Source organism: Girardinichthys multiradiatus, chromosome Y, assembly GCF_021462225.1.
Source record: "Girardinichthys multiradiatus isolate DD_20200921_A chromosome Y, DD_fGirMul_XY1, whole genome shotgun sequence".
NCBI classification, from domain to species: Eukaryota; Metazoa; Chordata; class Actinopteri; order Cyprinodontiformes; family Goodeidae; genus Girardinichthys; species Girardinichthys multiradiatus.
Genome location: NC_061818.1, coordinates 23277099 through 23284971, shown reverse-complemented (window position 1 = coordinate 23284971; position 7873 = coordinate 23277099).

Sequence of the window (7873 nt, the reverse complement as noted above, 5' to 3'; positions counted from 1 at the left end):
AGCAAAGAGCGTCAGTGTAACTTGACACCTGCTGTTTCTCACTCACGCAGCACCTCTCTCTGTCTCCCCTGGTCTAGGCTTTATAACATGGAGGCGCATGCTCCCGAACAACTGGCCATAACTCTGAAACCGTAGGGGCGATCGATGTCATTCTTGGACCGTTTTTATCAGAACGGACAGGAGATCGAGAATATTCATCCTTTATTAGTGAAAATATAATAATAAAGACACAACACTGGGTGAAAAGTAAGGGAAAATGGAGAAAAAGGCAAAAATGCCTGAACATGCTCCCGAACAAAGTCTAATATCTCGGAATCCGTACATGGTATTTGAAAATTTTTTAAACTGTGGGCGACAGCTATCCCTCGTCCCCAATCATGGATATTTTCATAGCTCTATGTCATTCACAGTATAAAATATGATTTTTGAAATAAATGGTGTCACTCATGGATTACAGGTCAAGCTCTCATTGAAAATACATGGGAGAAGGCCTACAGAAATCTACTGACTCTTGGCGATCGAGGGTGTTTTGACAGAAATCTATGAGACTTACAACAATTTTGAAATTATTGTGTGAAAGCAGAGGCCCGGCCCTACAATCTGACCGAAAATTGTGGCTGTAGAGCGAAATTTGTGGCCGTGAGGGCCAGTTGAAACTCATTTTTCCTGAAAAAAATCCCCTCTTTTTACACTCTAGTAACTGCCATCTCCACTGTAAAGAGTGTGATTTTGTCGCAAACTTTGTGTCGCTTGGAGTGTAATTTTAGAGAAACCGTAGCAGTTATCAACAAACCGTTTTCACTTCTGAAGAGCCGGCGGATTTTCCTACAAAGTGAAAGTCAAACTGTGTTTCTAGGTGAAAGTATGGCGATACAGCAGAGCCTCAAAAACAGTGAATTTTGAGGATTTCTTCCGCCCCTGACTCCATTCATTCCTATGGGATTTTGGGGCTCGGTTTTTCGTTAATTACGTCGCCATAGTAACTCGAAACGCCAATAAAAGTAATAGCACACCTCACGGGACCGAGCCGGTCGTTTTGATGTATAAATTGTGGGGGTGCACGCAGCGGTTCGGGCCGCATTAATTTTGACGGAAGAAAAATAAAGAATAAACTAGAAAATTTCGGAAGAAATTTAGACGGGGCCTGCCTCTTGGTGCGTGCTTCTGGGACCACAAAGTTTCTCTGGCCGTTATTTAAAAATCATTATGTATGCAATAATCACCTTCAAAAATTACTAGTAACTCTGGAAGACTGAGGCTTTTATTTTGAAATTTTCAGTAAGCCTTATTTTAAATGGGCTCCAACATTAGTGTGAAGCCCAGTCCTGAAATGATCTATTGTTCAAAATGCTAAGGCTTTTATTTTGTAGAGCATGTTTTGTCTTATTTTGAAAGTCCAGCATGGTTATACTTTCAGGTCTGGGTTAGTTGCATTGGTTATATAGATCCTGCTTGCAATTTAAAAATCATTATGTATGCCGTAATCAGCAGAAAAAAATCACTAATAATTATGAAAGACTGAGGCTTTTATTTTGAAATTTTCAGTAAGCCTTATTTTAAATGGGCTCCATCATTAGTGTGAAGCCCATTCCTGAAATGATCTATTGTTTAAAATGTAAAGGCTTTTATTTTGTAGAACATGTTTTGTCTTATTTTGAAAGTCCAGCATGGTTGTACTGTCAGGTATGGGTTAGTTGCATTGGTCAAATAGAACCCGCTTGCTATTGAAAAATCTTTTTCTATGCTCTTGTCAGCTCACAAAATCCTTAGTATCTCTGGAAGACTGAGGCTTTTATTTTGAAAGTTTCAGTAGGCTTTATTTTAAAAGGCCAACATGGTCCTATTTCCAATACTGGGGGAGCTCCAACAGTAGTGTGAAGCCCACTCCTGCAATCATCTATTGTTTAAAGGCTTTTATTTTATAGAGCAGATTTTGTCTTATTTTGAGAATCAAGCATGGTTGTCCTTTCAGGTCTGGGTTATTTCTATTAGTTATATAGAACATGCTTGCTATTCTAAAACCATTGTGTATGTTATTATAAGCTTTTAATAATCATTAGTAAGCATGGAGGGTGTATGAAAGAAATTGACCTTTAGGGTCAATCACTGTTGTCTGGGTGTTGGAACAGCAGTACATGCTGTTTAAGTTCCCCACACAACATGGCCGCCATGTAGTTGCCCCCTATGAAGCTGGTCAAAGGGTTAGGTGTCAGGTCAGGTTTAAGCCATAGAAATGAATGAATATCAATGAAAGTCAATGCAAAGTCCTCAGAAAGATAGTAATCCATGCATGTGTGTGTGTGTGTGGGTGTGTGTGTCTGTGTGTGAGTGTGTGTCTGTGAGTGTGTGTGTGTGGGTGTGTCTGTGTGTCTGTGAGTGTGTGGGTGTGAGTGTGTGTGTGTGTGTGTGTGTGTGTGTGGGTGTGTGTCCCAGTGTGAGACACAGAGAGGCAGAAAGAAAGACAGAATCACATCCAGACATATACAGTAGGAGATACACAGAGCTATAAATAGAACAGTGAGGAATGAATCAGCCAATCAGCAAAGAGCGTCAGTGTAACTTGACACCTGCTGTTTCTCACTCACGCAGCACCTCTCTCTCTGTCTCCCCTGGTTTAGGCATTATAACATGGAGGCGCATGCTCCCGAACAACTGGCCATAACTCTGAAACCGTAGGGGCGATCGATGTCATTCTTGGACCGTTTTTATCAGAACGGACAGGGGAACATAAATATTCATCCTTTATTTTTGAAAATATAATAATAAAGACACAACACTGGGTGAAAAGTAAGGGAAAATGGAGAAAAAGGCCAAAATGCCTGAACATGCTCCCGAACAAAGTCTAATATGTCGGAATCCGTACATGGTATTTGAAAAATTTTTAAACTGTGGGCGACAGCTATCCCTCGTCCCCAATCATGGATATTTTCATACCTCTATGTCATTCACAGTATAAAATATGATTATGGAAAGAAATGGTGTCACTCATGGATTACAGGTCAAGCTCTCATTGAAAATACATGGGAGAAGGCCTACAGAAATCTACTGCCTCTTGGCGATCGAGGGGTGTTTGACAGAAATCTATGAGACTTCGAACAATTTTGAAATTATTGTGTGAAAGCAGAGGCCCGGCCCTACAATCTGACCGAAAATTGTGGCTGTAGAGCGAAATTTGTGGCCGTGAGGGCCAGTTGAAACTCATTTTTCCAGAAAAAAATGCCCTCTTTTTACACTCTAGTAACTGCCATCTCCACTGTTAAGAGTGTGATTTTCTGGCAAACTTTGTGTCGCTTGGAGTCTAATTTTAGAGAAACCGTAGCAGTTATCATCAAACCGTTTTCACTTCTGAAGAGCCGGCGGATTTTCCTACAAACTGAAAGTCAAACTGTTTTTCTAGGTGAAAGTATGGCGATACAGTAGAGCCTCAAAAACTGTGTATTTTGAGGATTTCTTCGCCCCTGACTCCATTCATTCCTATGGGATTTTTGGGCTCGGTTTTTCGTTAATTACGTCGCCATAGTAACTCGAAACGCCAATAAAAGTAATAGCACACCTCACGGGACCGAGCCGGTCGTTTTGATGTATATATTGTGGGGGTGCACGCAGCGGTTCGGGCCGCATTAATTTTGACGGAAGAAAAATAAATAAATAAAGAGACCAGTTTAGAGGTGCATAGTAATAGGTGCCTGCCAATGCAATGCACTGCTCTCCTATGCAATGCTATGGCAGGCCCCAACTAGAAAATTTCGGAAGAAATTTAGACGGGGCCTGCCTCTTGGTGCGTTTTGCTCCGACCAGAGCTTGCTATTTTTTTTTTATTTCATTGTCTATGCTATATTCTATGCTATTATCAGCTTAAAATATTACTAGTAACTCTGGAGGACTCTGGCTTTTATTTTGAAATTTTCAATAAGCCTTATTTTAAATGGGCAACACTAGGTGAGCTCCAACATTAGTGTGAAGCCCAGTCCTGAAATGATCTATTGTTTAAAATGCAAATGCTTTTATTTTGTAGAGCATGTTTTGTCTTATTTTGAAAGTCAAGCATGGCAGTACTTTCAGGTCTGGGTTAGTTGCATTGGTTAAATGGAACCCGCTTGCTATTTAAAAATCATTTTCTATGCTCTTGTGAGCTCACCAAATCCATAGTAACTATGGGGGGTTGAGGCTTTTATTTTGAAAGTTTCAGTAACCCATATTTCAAGCATAGTCCCATTTCCAACACCGGGTGAACTCCAACAGTAGTGTAATGCCCAGTTCTGCAATGATCTATTGTTTAAAGTGTAAAGGCTTTTATTTTGTAGAGCATGTTTTGTGTTATTGTGAAAACCCAGTATGGGTGTCCTTTCAGGTCTGGTTCACTTCCATTAGTTACATAGAACCTGCTTGCTCTTCTAAAACCATTGTGTATGCCATTATCAGCTTTAAAAAATCATTAGTAAGTATGGAAGGTGTGTGCTTTTATTTTGAAAGTTTCAGTAAGCCTGTTTCAAAGGACCAGCATAGTCCCATTCCCATCACTGGGGGAGCTCCAACAGTAGTGTGAAGCCCACTCCTGCAATCATCTATTGATTAAAGGCTTTTATTTTGTAGAGCATGTTTTGTCTTATTCTGAAAACCTAGTATGGGTGTCCTTTCAGGTCTGGGTTACTTCCATTAGTTATATAGAACATGCTTGCTATTCTAAAACCATTGTGTATGTTATTATAAGCTTTAAATAATCATTAGTAAGCATGGAGGGTGTATGAAAGAAATTGACCTTTAGGGTCAATCACTGTTGTCTGGGTGTTGGAACAGCAGTACATGCTGTTTAAGTTCCCCACACAACATGGCCGCCATGTAGTTGCCTCCTATGAAGATGGTCAAAGGGTTAGGTGTCAGGTAAGGTTTAAGCCATAGAAATGAATGAATATCAATGAAAGTCAATGCAAAGTCCTCAGAAAGATAGTAATCCATGCATGTGTGTGTGGGTGTGTTTCTGTCTGTGGGTGTGTGTGTGTGTGTGTGGGTGTGTGTGTGGGTGTGTGGGTGTGTGTGTGGGTGGGTGTGGGTGTGTGTCCCAGTGTGAGACACAGAGAGGCAGAAAGAAAGACAGAATCCCATCCAGACATATACAGTAGGAGATACACAGAGCTATAAATAGAACAGTGAGGAATGAATCAGCCAATCAGCAAAGAGCGTCAGTGTAACTTGACACCTGCTGTTTCTCACTCACGCAGCACCTCTCTCTCTGTCTCCCCTGGTCTAGGCTTTATAACATGGAGGCGCATGCTCCCGAACAACTGGCCATAACTCTGAAACCGTAGGGGCGATCGATGTCATTCTTGGACCGTTTTTATCAGAACGGACAGGGGAACATTAATATTCATCTTTTATTTTTGAAAATATAATAATAAAGACACAACACTGGGTGAAAAGTAAGGGAAAATGGAGAAAAAGGCAAAAATGCCTGAACATGCTCCCGAACAAAGTCTAATATCTCGGAATCCGTACATGGTATTTGAAAATTTTTTAAACTGTGGGCGACAGCTATCCCTCGTCCCCAATCATGGATATTTTCATAGCTCTATGTCATTCAGAGTATAAAATATGATTATGGAAATAAATGGTGTCACTCATGGATTACAGGTCAAGCTCTCATTGAAAATACATGGGAGAATGCCTACAGAAATCTACTGACTCTTGGCGATCGAGGGTGTTTTGACAGAAATCTATGAGACTTAGAACAATTTTGAAATTATTGTGTGAAAGCAGAGGCCCGGGCCTACAATGTGACCGAAAATTGTGGCTGTAGAGCGAAATTTGTGGCCGTGAGGGCCAGTTGAAACTCATTTTTCCTGAAAAAAATCCCCTCTTTTTACACTCTAGTAACTGCCATCTCCACTGTTAAGAGTGTGATTTTCTGGCAAACTTTGTGTCGCTTGGAGTCTAATTTTAGAGAAACCGTAGCAGTTATCAACAAACCGTTTTCACTTCTGAAGAGCCGGCGGATTTTCCTACAAACTGAAAGTCAAACTGTGTTTCTAGGTGAAAGTATGGCGATACAGCAGAGCCTCAAAAACAGTGAATTTTGAGGATTTCTTCCGCCCCCGACTCCATTCATTCCTATGGGATTTTCGGGCTCGGTTTTTCGTTAATTACGTCGCCATAGTAACTCGAAACGCCAATAAAAGTAATAGCACACCTCACGGGACCGAGCCGGTCGTTTTGATGTATATATTGTGGGGGTGCACGCAGCGGTTCGGGCCGCATTAATTTTGACGGAAGAAAAATAAAGATATAAATAAATAAAGAGACCAGTTTAGAGGTGCATAGTAATAGGTGCCTGCCATGCATTGCATGGGAGGCAGTGCATTGCTTCACAATGCACTGCTCTCCTATGCAATGCTTGGGCAGGCCCCAACTAGAAAATTTCGGAAGAAATTTAGACGGGGCCTGCCTCTTGGTGCGTTTTGCTCCGACCAGAGCTTGCTATTTTTTTTTATTTCATTGTCTATGCTATTATCAGCTTAAAATATGACTAGTAACTGTGGAAGACTGAGGCTTTTATTTTGAAATTTTCAGTAGGCTTTATTTTAAAAGGCCAACACTGGGTGAGCTCCAACATAGTGTGAAGCCCAGTCCTGAAAATATCTATTGTTTAAAATGCAAAGGTTTTTATTTTGTAGAGCATGTTTTGTCTTATTTTGAAAGTCCAGCATGGTTGTCCCTTCAGGTCTGGGTTAGTTCCATTAGTTATACAGAACCTGTTTGCTATTTCAAAATCATTTTCTATGCTCTTTTCATCTCTCAATATCCATAGTAACTATGGGGGGTTGAGGCTTTTATTTTGAAAGTTTCAGTAACCCATATTTCAAAGGAGCAGCATAGTCCCATTTCCAACACTGGGTGAACTCCAACAGTAGTGTAATGCCGAGTTCTGCAATGATCTATTGTTTAAAGGCTTTTATTTTGTAGAGCATGTTTTGTGTTATTCTGAAAACGTAGTATGGGTGACTCTTGGCGATCGAGGGTGTTTAGACAGAAATCTATGAGACTTAGAACAATTTTGAAATTATTTTGTGAAAGCAGAGGCCCGGCCCTACAATCTGACCGAAAATTGTGGCTGTAGAGCGAAATTTGTGGCCGTGAGGGCCAGTTGAAAGTCATTTTTCCAGAAAAAAATGCCCTCTTTTTACACTCTAGTAACTGCCATCTCCACTGTTAAGAGTGTGATTTTCTCTCAAACTTTGTGTCGCTTGGAGTCTAATTTTAGAGAAACCGTAGCAGTTATCAAGAAACCGTTTTCACTTCTGTCGAGCCGGCGGATTTTCCTACAAACTGAAAGTCAAACTGTGTTTCTAGGTGAAAGTATGGCGATACAGCAGAGCCTCAAAAACAGGGAATTTTGAGGATTTCTTCGCCCCTGACTCCATTCATTCCTATGGGGATTTTGGGGGGTGGTTTTTCGTTAATTACGTCGCCATAGTAACTCGAAACGCCAATAAAAGTAATAGCACACCTCACGGGACCGAGCCGGTCGTTTTGATGTATATATTGTGGGGGTGCACGCAGCGGTTCGGGCCGCATTAACGGAGACGGAAGAAAAATAAATAAATAAAGAGACCAGTTTAGAGGTGAATAGTAATAGGTGCCTGCCATGCATTGCATGGAGGCAGTGCATTGCATTGCTTCGCAATGCAATGCACTGCTCTCCTATGCATTGCTATGGCAGGCCCCAATAAATAAATAAAGAGACCAGTTTAGAGGTGCATAGTAATAGGTGCCTGCCATGCATTGCATGGAGGCAGTGCATTGCACATGCATTGCATGGAGGCAGTGCATTGCATAATGCAATGCACTGCTCTCCTATGCAATGCATGGCAGGCCCCAA